Below are 14,482 nucleotides of genomic sequence, written 5' to 3' on the forward strand. Positions count from 1 at the left end.
CTGAGACAACTGATCCCTCACTCAGACGCTCCGAAGAGTTGTTCACTTTTCCATTTATATATTCGGGCCTCTCACCTGGTCCTCTTGAAGCAGGGCAAGATTAGATTCCATGTAGCGATGCCCAAATATTTGAGCAGCCACGGTCCAAAGAGGTGGACGATGATGAGACACATTTGCAGGAAAGTCAGGAGGAGGACCAAGGTGCGGAAGTGGAAGATGAGGTGGTGGATGATATAATAACTGACCCAATCTGACAGGAAGACATGCAGAGCGAGGACAGCAGCACTCAGGGAGAGGAAGGCGTGGCACCCCTTCAGGTAGGAAGAAGCCATGTAGTGGTTGCAGAAAAAAGGTGGGCAACCGTTCCCCATAACACAAACATGATGGAAGTTGCCAGTCCAACTCTTAGGACATCCCGTTTGGTTATTTTTTAAAAACTTTTTTAAAAATAAAAAATACAGGCCACATATTGAACAGTCTGGTATCGCTATCAGACGTCTGATGTATTTGTGGCCTACAACTTGTAGCAATTCAGGACTACATTCCACTGTATTTTCTGTCTGTTACCCTAGTTCTCTTCACTATTTTGGGGTAAAAATACAGGCCACATATTGAGCAGTGTGGTATCTCTGTAAAAATACTTTTGTTTCAATTTGTTATGGCTGCTTCATGATTGTCTTAAACGCTCCAACGTCTACCACCATCATCATCTTCTGTATAGAGGCAGTCACTGCGCAGATAGAAAGTCTGAGGAGTAGAGGGTGAACGCTTGGGCGGTGTTGTACTTTGTCTCTGGATTACAAAGGTGAAATCTTCTAGATTAAATCATGACTGGAAGAGCCAGAGCAAGAGCACGTGGAAGAGCATGGGGCCAGGACTCGCCACTACTGAAGCCTGGTGTTCCTGGGCCGGATTCTGACAAGCCTTCACCTACTAATGCTGAACTGGTTGGATGATGACGTCAAAAACGAGCCCCTGCATTTTCTATAACAGAAGCTAGAGATTTTGACATTTTGGCTGCATTTCAAGAGGTCTCATTTGGAGAGCGTGGTGGTCGTAGATGTGACTTCTACACCACCACCTGAGCTGCCGCCTCTCCACCACCCGAGGTGCCGAACCCCCGACCTTCTGTCTCTTCATCATTATCCCGTAGACTGTAAGTCAGCAAGGACAAGGACTCCCCTCTTTACCAGCCTGTCATTATAATTTTGTTCACTGTAAACAATATCTATTACTTTCTATGTAACCCCTTCTCATGTACAGCACCATGGAATTAATGGCCCTATATAAATAAATAATAATACTATATGGGTGTTTCCACTAGACAATCCATCCAACATGTTATTGAACCAAAGTCTTGTTTTTCTGACAACTCTGTTCAGCTGTGCGCAAACTATGTCAGATTGATAGCTAGTCGCCAATGGGTCTTGGCACAGTGTCATGATGACTACAATCCACAGATGTTATCTAGATCCCTAATCTCACCTCTGCTTTAACAGCATGATGAATAGTGTTGAGCATTCCGATACCGCAAGTATCGGAATTCCGATACCGACTTCCGATATTTTTTCAATATCGGGCATCGGCATCGGAATCGGAAGTTCAAAGTTGATTGACAGCCGAAATGACGTCATCATGATGCGCGGTGTGTGCGCATCATGATGCGCCGTCATTTCGAGCCTTCCGGGGGTCTCTGCCGGCCTGCCGGGGGGCTGTGTGGACTGCCCGGGGTCTGTACCGGCCTGCCGGGGGGCTGTGCCGGCCTGCCGGTGGTCTGTGCACCCTGTGGGGGTCTGTACCGGCCTGCCGGGGGCTGTGCTGATGTCCGGGGGTCTGTGCAAGCATCGTCCGATGGGATTACAAAACCCATCTGGCGATGCCTGCTACCATGAAAGTGATTGACACATTAGCCAATGATGGGACAGTAGTAGTCCCATCATCCGGCTAATGTGTTAAATGTTTAAAAAAAAAAAAAAAAAAAAAAAAAAAACTACATACATACTACATGCATGCTACATACATACCACATATATACTACATGCATGCTACATACATACTACATGCTACATACATACTACATATATACTACATGCATGCTACATACATACTACATATATACTACATGCATGCTACATACATACTGCATGCTACATACATACTACATGCATGCTACATACATACTACATACATACCACATATATACTACATACATACTACATGCATGCTACATACATACTACATACATACCACATATATACTACATACATAATACATGCATGCTACATGCTACATACATACCACATACATACTACATGCATGCTACATACATACCACATATATACTACATGCATGCTACATACATACCACATATATACTACATGCATGCTACATACATACTACATACATGCTACATACATGCTACATACATACTACATACATACTACATATATGCTACATACATGCTACATGCATGCTACATACATACCACATATATACTACATGCATGCTACATACATACTACATGCTACATACATACTACATATATACTACATGCATGCTACATACATACTACATATATACTACATGCATGCTACATACATACTGCATGCTACATACATACTACATGCATGCTACATACATACTACATACATACCACATATATACTACATACATACTACATGCATGCTACATACATACTACATGCTACATACATACCACATATATACTACATACATAATACATGCATGCTACATGCTACATACATACCACATACATACTACATGCATGCTACATACATACCACATATATACTACATGCATGCTACATACATACCACATATATACTACATGCATGCTACATACATACTACATACATGCTACATACATGCTACATACATACTACATATATGCTACATACATACTACATGCATGCTACATACATACCACATATATACTACATGCATGCTACATACATACTACATACATGCTACATACATGCTACATACATACTACATACATACTACATATATGCTACATACATACTACATGCATGCTACATACATACCACATATATACTACATGCATGCTACATACATGCTACATACATGCTACATACATGCTACATACATACTACATACATACTACATATATGCTACATACATACTACATGCATGCTACATACATACCACATATATACTACATGCATGCTACATACATACTACATGCTACATACATACTACATATATACTACATGCATGCTACATACATACTACATATATACTACATGCATGCTACATACATACTGCATGCTACATACATACTACATGCATGCTACATACATACTACATACATACCACATATATACTACATACATACTACATGCATGCTACATACATACTACATGCTACATACATACCACATATATACTACATACATAATACATGCATGCTACATGCTACATACATACCACATACATACTACATGCATGCTACATACATACCACATATATACTACATGCATGCTACATACATACCACATATATACTACATGCATGCTACATACATACTACATACATGCTACATACATGCTACATACATACTACATATATGCTACATACATACTACATGCATGCTACATGCTACATATATACTACATACATACTACATGCATGCTACATACATACTACATGCATGCTACATACATACTACATGCTACATACATACTACATACATGCTACATGCAATACATTCATACAATACATACAACAGAGTAACATACTTACCAATACTTGTCACATTGTTCCCCGAAGCCATTGTCTTTTACGGAATAAATATTAATATAACAAACCACAAAAATACTCACCCATGATCCGAAGCAGTCCACGAGTGTGTCCCACGACGATCTTGGATAGAGAACTGCAGCATCAGCTGATACTGCCGCTCTCTACGGGCTGCAGGAATCCAATGACGGAAGGTAGGTATCCTTCCGCACTGTATTCCTCCGCCACTTAAAAAAAAAAAAAGTCCCTAGTCTCACTTTATGCCATTGCTGCGTGGGAAATTCCCACGCAGCAATGGCATAAAGTGAGACTAGGGACTTTTTTTTTTTTTTAAGTGGCGGAGGAATACAGTGCGGAAGGATACCTACCTTCCGTCATTGGATTCCTGCAGCCCGTAGAGAGCGGCAGCATCAGCTGATGCTGCAGTTCTCTACCCAAGATCGTCGTGGGACACACTCGTGGACTGCTTCGGATCATCGGTGAGTATTTTTGTGGTTTGTTATGTTAATATTTATTCCGTAAAAGACAATGGCTTCGGGGAACAATGTGACAAGTATTGGTAAGTATGTTACTCTATGTTATATGTACTGTATGTCTATGTATGTATTGTATGAATGTATTGTATGTAGCATGCATGTAGCATGCATGTAGCATGCATGTAGCATGCATGTAGTATGTATGTAGTATATATGTAGCATGTATGTAGCATGCATGTAGTATGTATGTAGTATGTATGTAGTTTGTATGTAGCATGCATGTAGTATGTATGTAGTATGTATGTAGCATGTAGTATGTATGTAGTATGTATGTAGCATGTAGTATGTATGTAGCATGTAGTATGTATGTAGTATGTATGTAGCATGCAGTATATGTAGTATGTATGTTACATGTAGTATGCATGTAGTATATATGTTGCATGCATGTAGTATATATGTAGTATGTATGTTGCATGCATGTAGTATATATGTAGTATGAATGTAGCATGTATGTAGTATGTAGCATGCATGTAGTATGCATGTTGCATGTAGTATATATGTAGTATGTATGTTACATGTAGTATATATGTAGTATGCATGTAGCATGTATGTAGCATGTAATATTTTTTTTTTTTACATTCAACACATTAGCCGGATGATGGGACTACTACTGTCCCATCATTGGCTAATGTGTCAATCACTGTCATGGTAGCAGGCATCGCCTGATGGGACTTGTAGTCCCATCGGACGATGCCTGCACAGACCCCCGAAGCCTGCACAGACCACCGGCAGGCCGGCACAGCCCCCCGGCAGGCCGGCACAGCCCCCTGGAGCCTGCACAGACCACCGGCAGGCCGTCACAGACCACCGGAGCCTGCACAGCCCCCCTGGCAGGCCGGCACAGCCCCCCGAAAGGCCCGTACAGACCCCAGAGAGGCTGTACAAGGCAAAAATAGGGTTTTTCTTATTCCGATACCGGAAGTCCCGTAGACTTGAATGGGACTTCCGGTATCGGAATCGGCGATACCGATACTTTTTTTTTAAGATCAGCCGATCCATTCCGATCCGATACTTTGAAGTATCGGACGGTATCGCTCAACTCTAATGATGAATTAATAGGAAAAGCATGTGGTATTGATGGAGCTGTTTTCTTGCCAAAGAAATTCAATAAGATCAATGAGGTGGTTAGCCGCACACGGAATGGAGAAATAGTAAAGATGACAATTAGTTTCGAATTTGAGGTAAAACACACTTCACCAACTTGCTTTCACTTTTACAGCATTATTGTAACAACCCTGCTGGCATCACTGCATGGCCTCCCATCCCCCACACACCAACTTACTTTCTGCTTCAAGTCATGCTGTGAATTCTGTCTGTTGCCAGCTCTGTGCCTCTGCTCTCCATGTTTCCAGACTGTGTGTATAGGGGGGCGGCGCCTGAACTCTCTGGTTCTTATGCAGTCAGGGTGCACCTGTGTAATATGTCCCTTACCAATCACCTAGAGCCCTTGACTATTTAGTTTTGCCACTCCCACTGAAACAGGGTCTGTGCAATGTCTAAACTCAGTTAGCTCCTTGCTGCTGAGCTAGCCAGGCCCTGTCCTATGTCTTGCCTTCTCTGAAGGCTCTTACTGCGTATTCCTGTGTCTTGGTACCTTGCCTAGTACTTCTCTGTCCGCCTGCCAGGAGGCAGAATATCCTGGCCCTTGAGTCTTGTTCCCAGTGCCTTGTCTGTTCTCTGTCCGCCTGCCAGGAGGCAGAATATCCTGGTCCTTGTGTCTTTGTCCCTGTGTCTCTGTCTGAACTCAGTCTTACCTCTGTCTGTCAGTCTCCTTGTCTGTGGCTTCCTTCCCTGCTGTGTCTTTCCTTGTGTCCTCTCTGCCTGTGCATCTGCACCCTTGCAGCTCTGCCTGTTCAAAGAGAAAACAAGGGCGGGGGCGCAGACATGGGGCTTCACCTGGTATAAATCAAATAAAATATAAAAGTACTCTGGAGTAGAGTTGAGCGACTTTTGGTTTTTTAGGGTCGCGTTTCGTTTCGTGAAACCCGACTTTTCCAAAAGTCGGGTCGAGCAAGATCGTCCGATTATAGGGAAAAGTCAGGGTCGTCCCGAAACACGAAACCCAATGTAAGTCAATGGGGAATAAAAGTCGGCAGTGAGAGGAGGACAGGAAACACACCAACAGTGCCCATTTGAATGCCAAAAGCATCAATTCTTCTTACTTAAGCTTGTCAACCTTAATTAACTTCATAATACAAGTTACGCACTGAAAAATGGGGGTTATTTGGCTACAGTTGTGGGGGGGGGGAGGGCTGGCTCCAGGTTTTCATGTGCCCTGGGCGAAAGAGCGCCCCTTTAACACATACCACAACTCATCATGCTCCGATACGGCAGAGAAATAGCGGTATAGTACAATGAAAAATACCTCACTTTTTACATCTCATGACGAGGCCCATCTATTTCTCCATACAGAATCATTGGTCCCATATAATGTTTGAAACAGTATATGATGAGCTCCACATAATGCTACAGTATATGTTGGTCCCCATGGATGAAGCTCCGCTGTCTTATGGGCCCAAATAATGCTCCAAACATGATGGGCCCCATTTCTAATGCTCTAGTGTATAATGGGCCCTGTAAATGCTGCTCCAGTGTCTGATGTCCACCTTTGGAATGTTCCAGTGTATGGTGGGCCCCATCTATCATTCTCCAGAGTATAGTGCTCCCCAAAAATTGCTGTCCCAACATTGAAAACAATCAAATAAGTCTCCTCGCTAGGGAATCCCTGTACTTGTCTGGACTCCTCGTCGTCCCCATCTTCCATCTCACTGCACAGGATTTCAACTTTGCAAGTGCTGTGATCCTGAGCAAGCAGGGGGGGCCCACTCGTTGGCGACGGCAATGGCACAGGGCCCCTGATAGTACGGTGGTGTGTCTGATGGCGGGTGGGCCGAACCTGCACTTTCATCTGCAGCTTCCTCTTTGTCACCGTGTAAGATGGAACTGTATATGGGAAGGGTAACCTGAGTTTCATCAGGGTCAGATTCAGGCCGTGTAGCGTGCGAGGGGAATGTAGTGGTCTGGGTCAATGTACCAGCAGATTCATCGAGCAGTGGCTGGGCATCAGTGCACTTGTGTCACCCCCAGGAGTACGGTCGCCACAGTGGCATTACCTTCTTCCTAGGGAGTGTGATGTCATGCTTGGGAGCAACGAACGATCTCTCTAGCAGGTTAACTGATTGGGCGGCGTTATTCCCACGAGTCATGACCCTCCAAACAGCGTTCATGAAGGTAAAGTGTTTGTTTTACGTGGGCAGTATGGTTGCAAAGCTGAACCTTAAAGGAATGTCCAGAAGGGCACCACCAGGAGTGGAGCCTACGGTTAAATTCGACTCCACCTGGGAAACCTCAACCATGCCAGCTACAGAACAGATGCACACATTGCAAGCTTAATTCCGTTAATGAACGAGACTCCGTCATGCCCCGCGGTCCGAGTCCGGCTTACTAGAGGGACACGTGAGGCTCTGGCACATGAGATTGGCCAATAACTGGTGTGTCATGCCCTTACATGTCCGTGGCTACATGCGCGCTACACTGCAAAGGCCAGCGTTTGTCGCTTACAGGTGCAGATAACCCGCTGAACAACGTTAGTGATGGGGATCACTGATTACAATTATTACCCGCGAACAATGATTTCCCAGTAAGTGCAGGTCAACCGCAGTTCCGGAATTAGGCCTAACCGTCATTCCTGAAAAAAATGAAAAACTTACGTGTGCAAACCACAGGTGCTGTAGCTTGCTTAACAGCTCGCCAGCCGTTCTCACGCCCAGTATGGATTACACGTGATTGCACAAAGGTGAGAAAGGGTACCGTATCCCCAGATAACATGTATGGATAGCGTACACATTCAAAATATATGTCTATACATCAGGAGGCAGGCTCAGACGGTGTTAGGCCCAGTATGGATTGCACGTGATTGCACAAAGGTTAGAAAGGGTACCGTATCCCCAGATAACATGTATGGATAGCGTACACATTCAAAATATATGTCTATACATCAGGAGGCAGGCTCAGACGGTGTTAGGCCCAGTATGGATTACACGTGATTGCACAAAGGTGAGAAAGGGTACCGTATCCCCAGATAACATGTATGGATAGCGTACACATTCAAAATATATGTCTATACATCAGGAGTCAGGCTCAGACGGTGTTAGGCCCAGTATGGATTGCACGTGATTGCACAAAGGTTAGAAAGGGTACCGTATCCCCAGATAACATGTATGGATAGCGTACACATTCAAAATATATGTCTATACATCAGGAGTCAGGCTCAGACGGTGTTAGGCCCAGTATGGATTGCACGTGATTGCACAAAGGTTAGAAAGGGTACCGTATCCCCAGATAACATGTATGGATAGCGTACACATTCAAAATATATGTCTATACATCAGGAGGCAGGCTCAAACGGTGTCAGGCACACTATGGATTTGACGGCCCAGACTACACAGTGGAGGAGCAGGGAGAGGTAAAGATTACAAATGCTGGGGCCCTGACCAAGCAAGGGGGGCCCACTCGTGGGCGTCGGTACTGGCACTGGGCCCCTCATAGTACGGCGGTGTGTCTGACGGCGGGTGTGCACCACCACCGTCAGAGACACTTGATTGCACTATGAAGGATGAGGGACCCTGTGCCAGTGCCCGTGCCCAAGAGTCAGCCTACCCACCTGTCCAGGGCAACGGCACTCGCACGGTGTCGTGCGCTAGGTGGTGACCCCGGCCATCGGGGGGGGGGGGAGGCAGCACAGTTAGGGAGTTTTAGAAAGTGGCATATGTTGATGTTGGACATTCAGCTGATGCAAAAGGTGAAATAGGTCAAGTCCCAGGAAGAGGTGGACCAAAGCAAGTCATTTTTCTGTCACCCTATGTGTCATCAGGGGAAGGTGGGCCAAAATCCTTGGAAACCCATGCGTGGTTCATTTTAATGAAGGTTAGATCATCCACATTTTGGGTTGACAGACGGGTCCTTTTTTCTGTCAGGATTGATCCAGCTGCACTGAAGACTCTTTCCGATAGCACACTTGCAGCTGGGCAAGCGAGCTCCTGTAAGGCATATTGGGCCAATTCAGGCCAGGTGTCCAGTTTAGCGGCCCAATAGTCAAAGGGGAATGACCTGTGTGGGAAAACATCGATATGGGAGGAAAAGTAGTTTGTAACCATAGTTGACAACTGCTGTCTCCTGTCACTTTCCATCGATGCAGTATTACCAGTTGTGTGAGGGGTACTTGAAAAATCAGTCCACAACATTGTCATGAAACCCCTGTCTCCAACGCCACTTCTGATGTGTACACCACGAACACCTCTGCCAAGCTGACCCCGGCCCGTACGGCTCGTGTGAGAACCATCACCGCTGCTGTGTGCTGGGAATGCCTCAAGCAACCGATTTACCAGAGTTGCTTGTTTATTAGCCAATATTAGGTCAAGGTTCTCCTGTGGCATGATGTTTTGTAATTTGCCTTTATAGCGTGGATCCAGGATGCTGGCCAACCAGTAGTCTTCATCGTTCATCATTTTGGCAATGCGGGGGTCCCTTTTTAGGATCTGCAAGGCATAATCTGACATGTGGGCCAATGTTCCCGGTGTCAATGATGCACTGCGAGTGCTGGTTGGAGGAGCACTTTCTGGCAAATCCACATCCCTCCAGTCACGCACAAACCCTGTACCAGACCTTGCCACGCCAACATTTTCACTTGCCCCACGAGATGCATCCTCCTCCCCTAAGTAATCATCCCCATCATCCTCCTCCTCCTCCTCCTCTTCTTCCTCCACCTCGTCCAGGAGAGGTCCCTGAGCAGACAATGGCTGAATGTCATCAAGGATTCCCTCCTCCTCATCAACATTGGCTGCAGAAGCCTGCTCCTTAAGGTGCGTCAAAGTTTGCATGAGCAGACGCATAAGTGGGATGCTCATGCTTAGGATGGCGTCGTCTGCGCTTACCAGCCGTGTGCATTCCTCAAAACACTGAAGGACTTTACAGAGGTCTTTCAGCTTCGACCACTGCACACCTGTCAACTCCATGTCTGCTCTCAAAGTGCCTGGCCGTGTATCCTCCCACAAATGCATTATGGCCTGCCTCTGCTCGCACAGCCGCTCCACCATGTGCAGGGTGGAGTTCCACCTTGTTGCAATGTCGATAATGAGGCGGTGGTTGGGAAGGTGGAGCAATCGCTGCAGCTTCTGCATACGAACGGAGTGTACAGGCGACCGGCGGATGTGCGCGCACAGTCTTCGCACCTTATGGAGCAGGGCTGTTAACTCCGGATAATTTTTGAAGAAGCACTGCACCACCATGTTCAAGGTGTGAGCCAAGCAAGGTATGTGGCTGAGTTTTGAAAGGGCTATGGCTGCCACAAAATTACGGCCGTTATCACTAACTACCTTGCCTGCTTCAAGATGTACACTGCCCAGCCATGACTCAGTTTGTCGCTTCAAGTACTCGGCCAGCACCTCGGCGGTGTGTCTGTCGCCCAAACACATCATCTGCAACACAGCCTGCTGACGCTTTCCACTAGCTGCTCGATAGGGGGACACCTCGTGTGCAACAGTGGCAGCTGCAGATGGAGTGCTCGTACGATTGCACTCTGTGGACGAGCTTTCGCTTCTGGAGGAGGAGGAGGAGGAGGGTCGAACGCCTACAGCCAACTGTTTCCTATACTGTGGGCTAGGCAGCACTGTCCCACCACCGCTGTCCCCTGTGGACCCTGCATCCACCACATTAACCCAGTGATGGATACGTAACGGCCCTGGCCATGCCGACTGGACCATGCATCAGTTGTGAGGTGCACCTTTCCGCTCACTGACTGCTTGAGTGCATGGACAACGCGGTCTTTCACATGATGGTGGAGGGATGGGATGGCTTTGCGAGAGAAGAAGTGGCGACTGGGTAGGTCATAGCGTGGTACTGCATAGGCCATGAGTTCGCGGAAAGCTGCGCTTTCCACCAACCGAAAGGGCATCATCTCAAACGAGATTAGTTTGGCAATGTGGGCGTTCAAACCCAGTGTACGCGGATGAGAGACTGAGTACTTTCTTGACCTACTCCTAGTGTCTGGGAGGGTGAGCTGGACTTGAGAGCTGCATATGGTGGAAGTAGCGGTGGACAGGGCGGACTGAGAGAGGGTTGATGATGGTGATGGAGTTGGTGTTCTTTCTGATGGCCTAGAATCAGTCTTTCGTTGATATAACAGTGGGATTCCCTGACTGCTGTGGCCTTGCAACGACACCTCAACATTTGCTGCTGTGCTAACCGGTGGGCTTACAGTGGGGGAAACAATGTAGCGTTGCTGACTACCTTCGTTGTGATCAGTTGCACATGTGGCACTTGAGGTTTGGTGTTGTGTCCACGCTTGCAAGTGCATGGTGTTTAAATGTCTAAGCATGCAACTGGTATTCAAATTTTTCAGATTTTTCCCTCGGCTAAAGGTCTTTGCGCACTTCTTACAGATAACCTTTCCTGATCATGAGGATTTTGTTCAAAAAAGTGCCACACTGCACTCTTCCTACTTTGGCAGACATTTTGCGGCCTAGCACGCTGTGATCTTTTGACCCTCTGGACAAGCTGTCCAGCAACTCTTTTGATTTTTGGAACCTGTCTTTGGAGTGCTCCGGGCCTGCCAGATAACAGCTGTTGCGATGTCGATGTCTGCTGTGGATGCTCCTCATCTGAGCTATTGGAAGCAGCACCCTCTTCCCCCAATGGATGCCAATCTGGGTCAACAACTGGGTCATCCATCACCTCCTCTTCAATGTCATGTGCACCTTCCTCTGTGTCACCGTGTATGGTGGTATAGTGTGCGGGAAGGGGCACCTGAGTCTCATCAGGGTCAGAATCTGGCTCTGTACACTGCGAGGACAATGTAGTGCTCTGAGTGAATGTACCAGCAGAATCATCCATCAGCAGCTGTGCATTAGTGCACTCCATGTCAGATTCATCTTGGCCTGGGTAATTCACCATTTGACTTGATAATCCAGGCATGGTATGTGAAAACAGCTCCATGGAGTAATCAGTAGTATGGCCTGCGTCATCCTTCAATCTTGGTTGGGGTGAAGGACACAAGGAAAGGTGTGGTTCATGAACATGAGCCTCCAATGACGACTCAGTGCTTTTACTTTTTACAACTGAAGAAGAGGAGGCGATAGAGCTGGAGGCTGAGTCAGCAATGTAAGACAAAACTTTTTCCTGATGCTCTGGCTTTAAAAGCGGTTTGCCAACTCCTAGAAAACTAAGCCTTCGAAGCCTTATGGAGCCAGACGATGACGCAGGCTCAACACCTCCTGCATTCGGTCCTATTTTGCTCTTGCACTACCATCAGATCCACCACCAACACCATCATTACCAGCTGCCAACCCCCGCCCAATTCCACGGCCTCTTCCACCAGCCTTCCTCATTTTTGGTAGAAATGTAGACAAAATCCAACAAACTATATAGTAATGTAAAACAAGGTACAAGGTGTCTACAGGACAGGGGAGATTTTGAATTTTTGCTCACACTAGTGGACACTGGACACTTTTGGATTGTGTGAGGCCCACTGAATATCTGAGCGCTATGTCACAGGCTCGATGGCACAGCTGTGACCAAAGTGACTAGAGGATAAGTGAGATTTTGAATTTCTGCAGACACTTGTGGACACTGGACACTTTTGGATTGTGTGAGGCCCACTGAATATCTGAGCGCTATGTCACAGGCTCGATGGCACAGCTGTGACCAAAGTGACTAGAGGATAAGTGAGATTTTGAATTTCTGCAGACACTTGTGGACACTTTTAGATTGTGTGAGGCCCACTGAATATCTGAGCGCTATGTCACAGGCTCGATGGCACAGCTGTGACCAAAGTGACTAGAGGATAAGTGAGATTTTGAATTTCTGCAGACACTTGTGGACACTGGACTCTTTTGGATTGTGTGAGGCCCACTGAATATCTGAGCGCTATGTCACAGGCTCGATGGCACAGCTGTGACCAAAGTGACTAGAGGATAAGTGAGATTTTGAATTTCTGCAGACACTAGTGGACACTGGACACTTTTGGATTGTGTGAGGTCCACTGAATATCTGAGCGCTATGTCACAGGCTCGATGGCACAGCTGTGACCAAAGTGACTAGAGGATAAGTGAGATTTTGAATTTCTGCAGACACTAGTGGACACTGGACACTTTTGGATTGTGTGAGCCCACTGAATATCTGGGCGCTATGTCACAGGCTCGATGGCACAGCTGTGACCAAAGTGACTAGAGGATAAGTGAGATTTTGAATTTCTGCAGACACTTGTGGACACTTTTGGATTGTGTGAGGCCCACTGAATATCTGAGCGCTATGTCACAGGCTCGATGGCACAGCTGTGACCAAAGTGACTAGAGGATAAGTGAGATTTTGAATTTCTGCAGACACTTGTGGACACTGGACTCTTTTGGATTGTGTGAGGCCCACTGAATCTGAGCGCTATGTCACAGGCTCGATGGCACAGCTGTGACCAAAGTGACTAGAGGATAAGTGAGATTTTGAATTTCTGCACACACTAGTGGACACTGGACACTTTTGGATTGTGCGAGGCCCACTGAATATCTGAGCGCTATGTCACAGGCTCGATGGCACAGCTGTGACCAAAGTGACTAGAGGATAAGTGAGATTTTGAATTTCTGCACACACTAGTGGACACTGGACACTTTTGGATTGTGTGAGGCCCACTGAATATCTGAGCGCTATGTCACAGGCTCGATGGCACAGCTGTGACCAAAGTGACTAGAGGATAAGTGAGATTTTGAATTTCTGCAGACACTTGTGGACACTGGACACTTTTGGATTGTGTGAGCCCACTGAATATCTGAGCGCTATGTCACAGGCTCGATGGCACAGCTGTGACCAAAGTGACTAGAGGATAAGTGAGATTTTGAATTTCTGCTCACACTAGTGGACACTGGACACTTTTGGATTGTGTGAGGCCCACTGAATATCTGAGCGCTATGTCACAGGCTCGATGGCACAGCTGTGACCAAAGTGACTAGAGGATAAGTGAGATTTTGAATTTCTGCAGACACTGGACACTTTTGGATTGTGTGAGGCCCACTGAATATCTGATCACTATGTCACAGGCTCGATGGCACAGCTGTGACCAAAGTGACTAGAGGATAAGTGAGATTTTGAATTTCTGCAGACACTGGACACTTTTGGATTGTGTG

The sequence above is a fragment of the Dendrobates tinctorius genome, unplaced genomic scaffold (genome assembly GCF_039654945.1).
Source record: "Dendrobates tinctorius isolate UK_male_01 unplaced genomic scaffold, ASM3965494v1 ptg000015l, whole genome shotgun sequence".
Taxonomy (NCBI): Eukaryota; Metazoa; Chordata; class Amphibia; order Anura; family Dendrobatidae; genus Dendrobates; species Dendrobates tinctorius.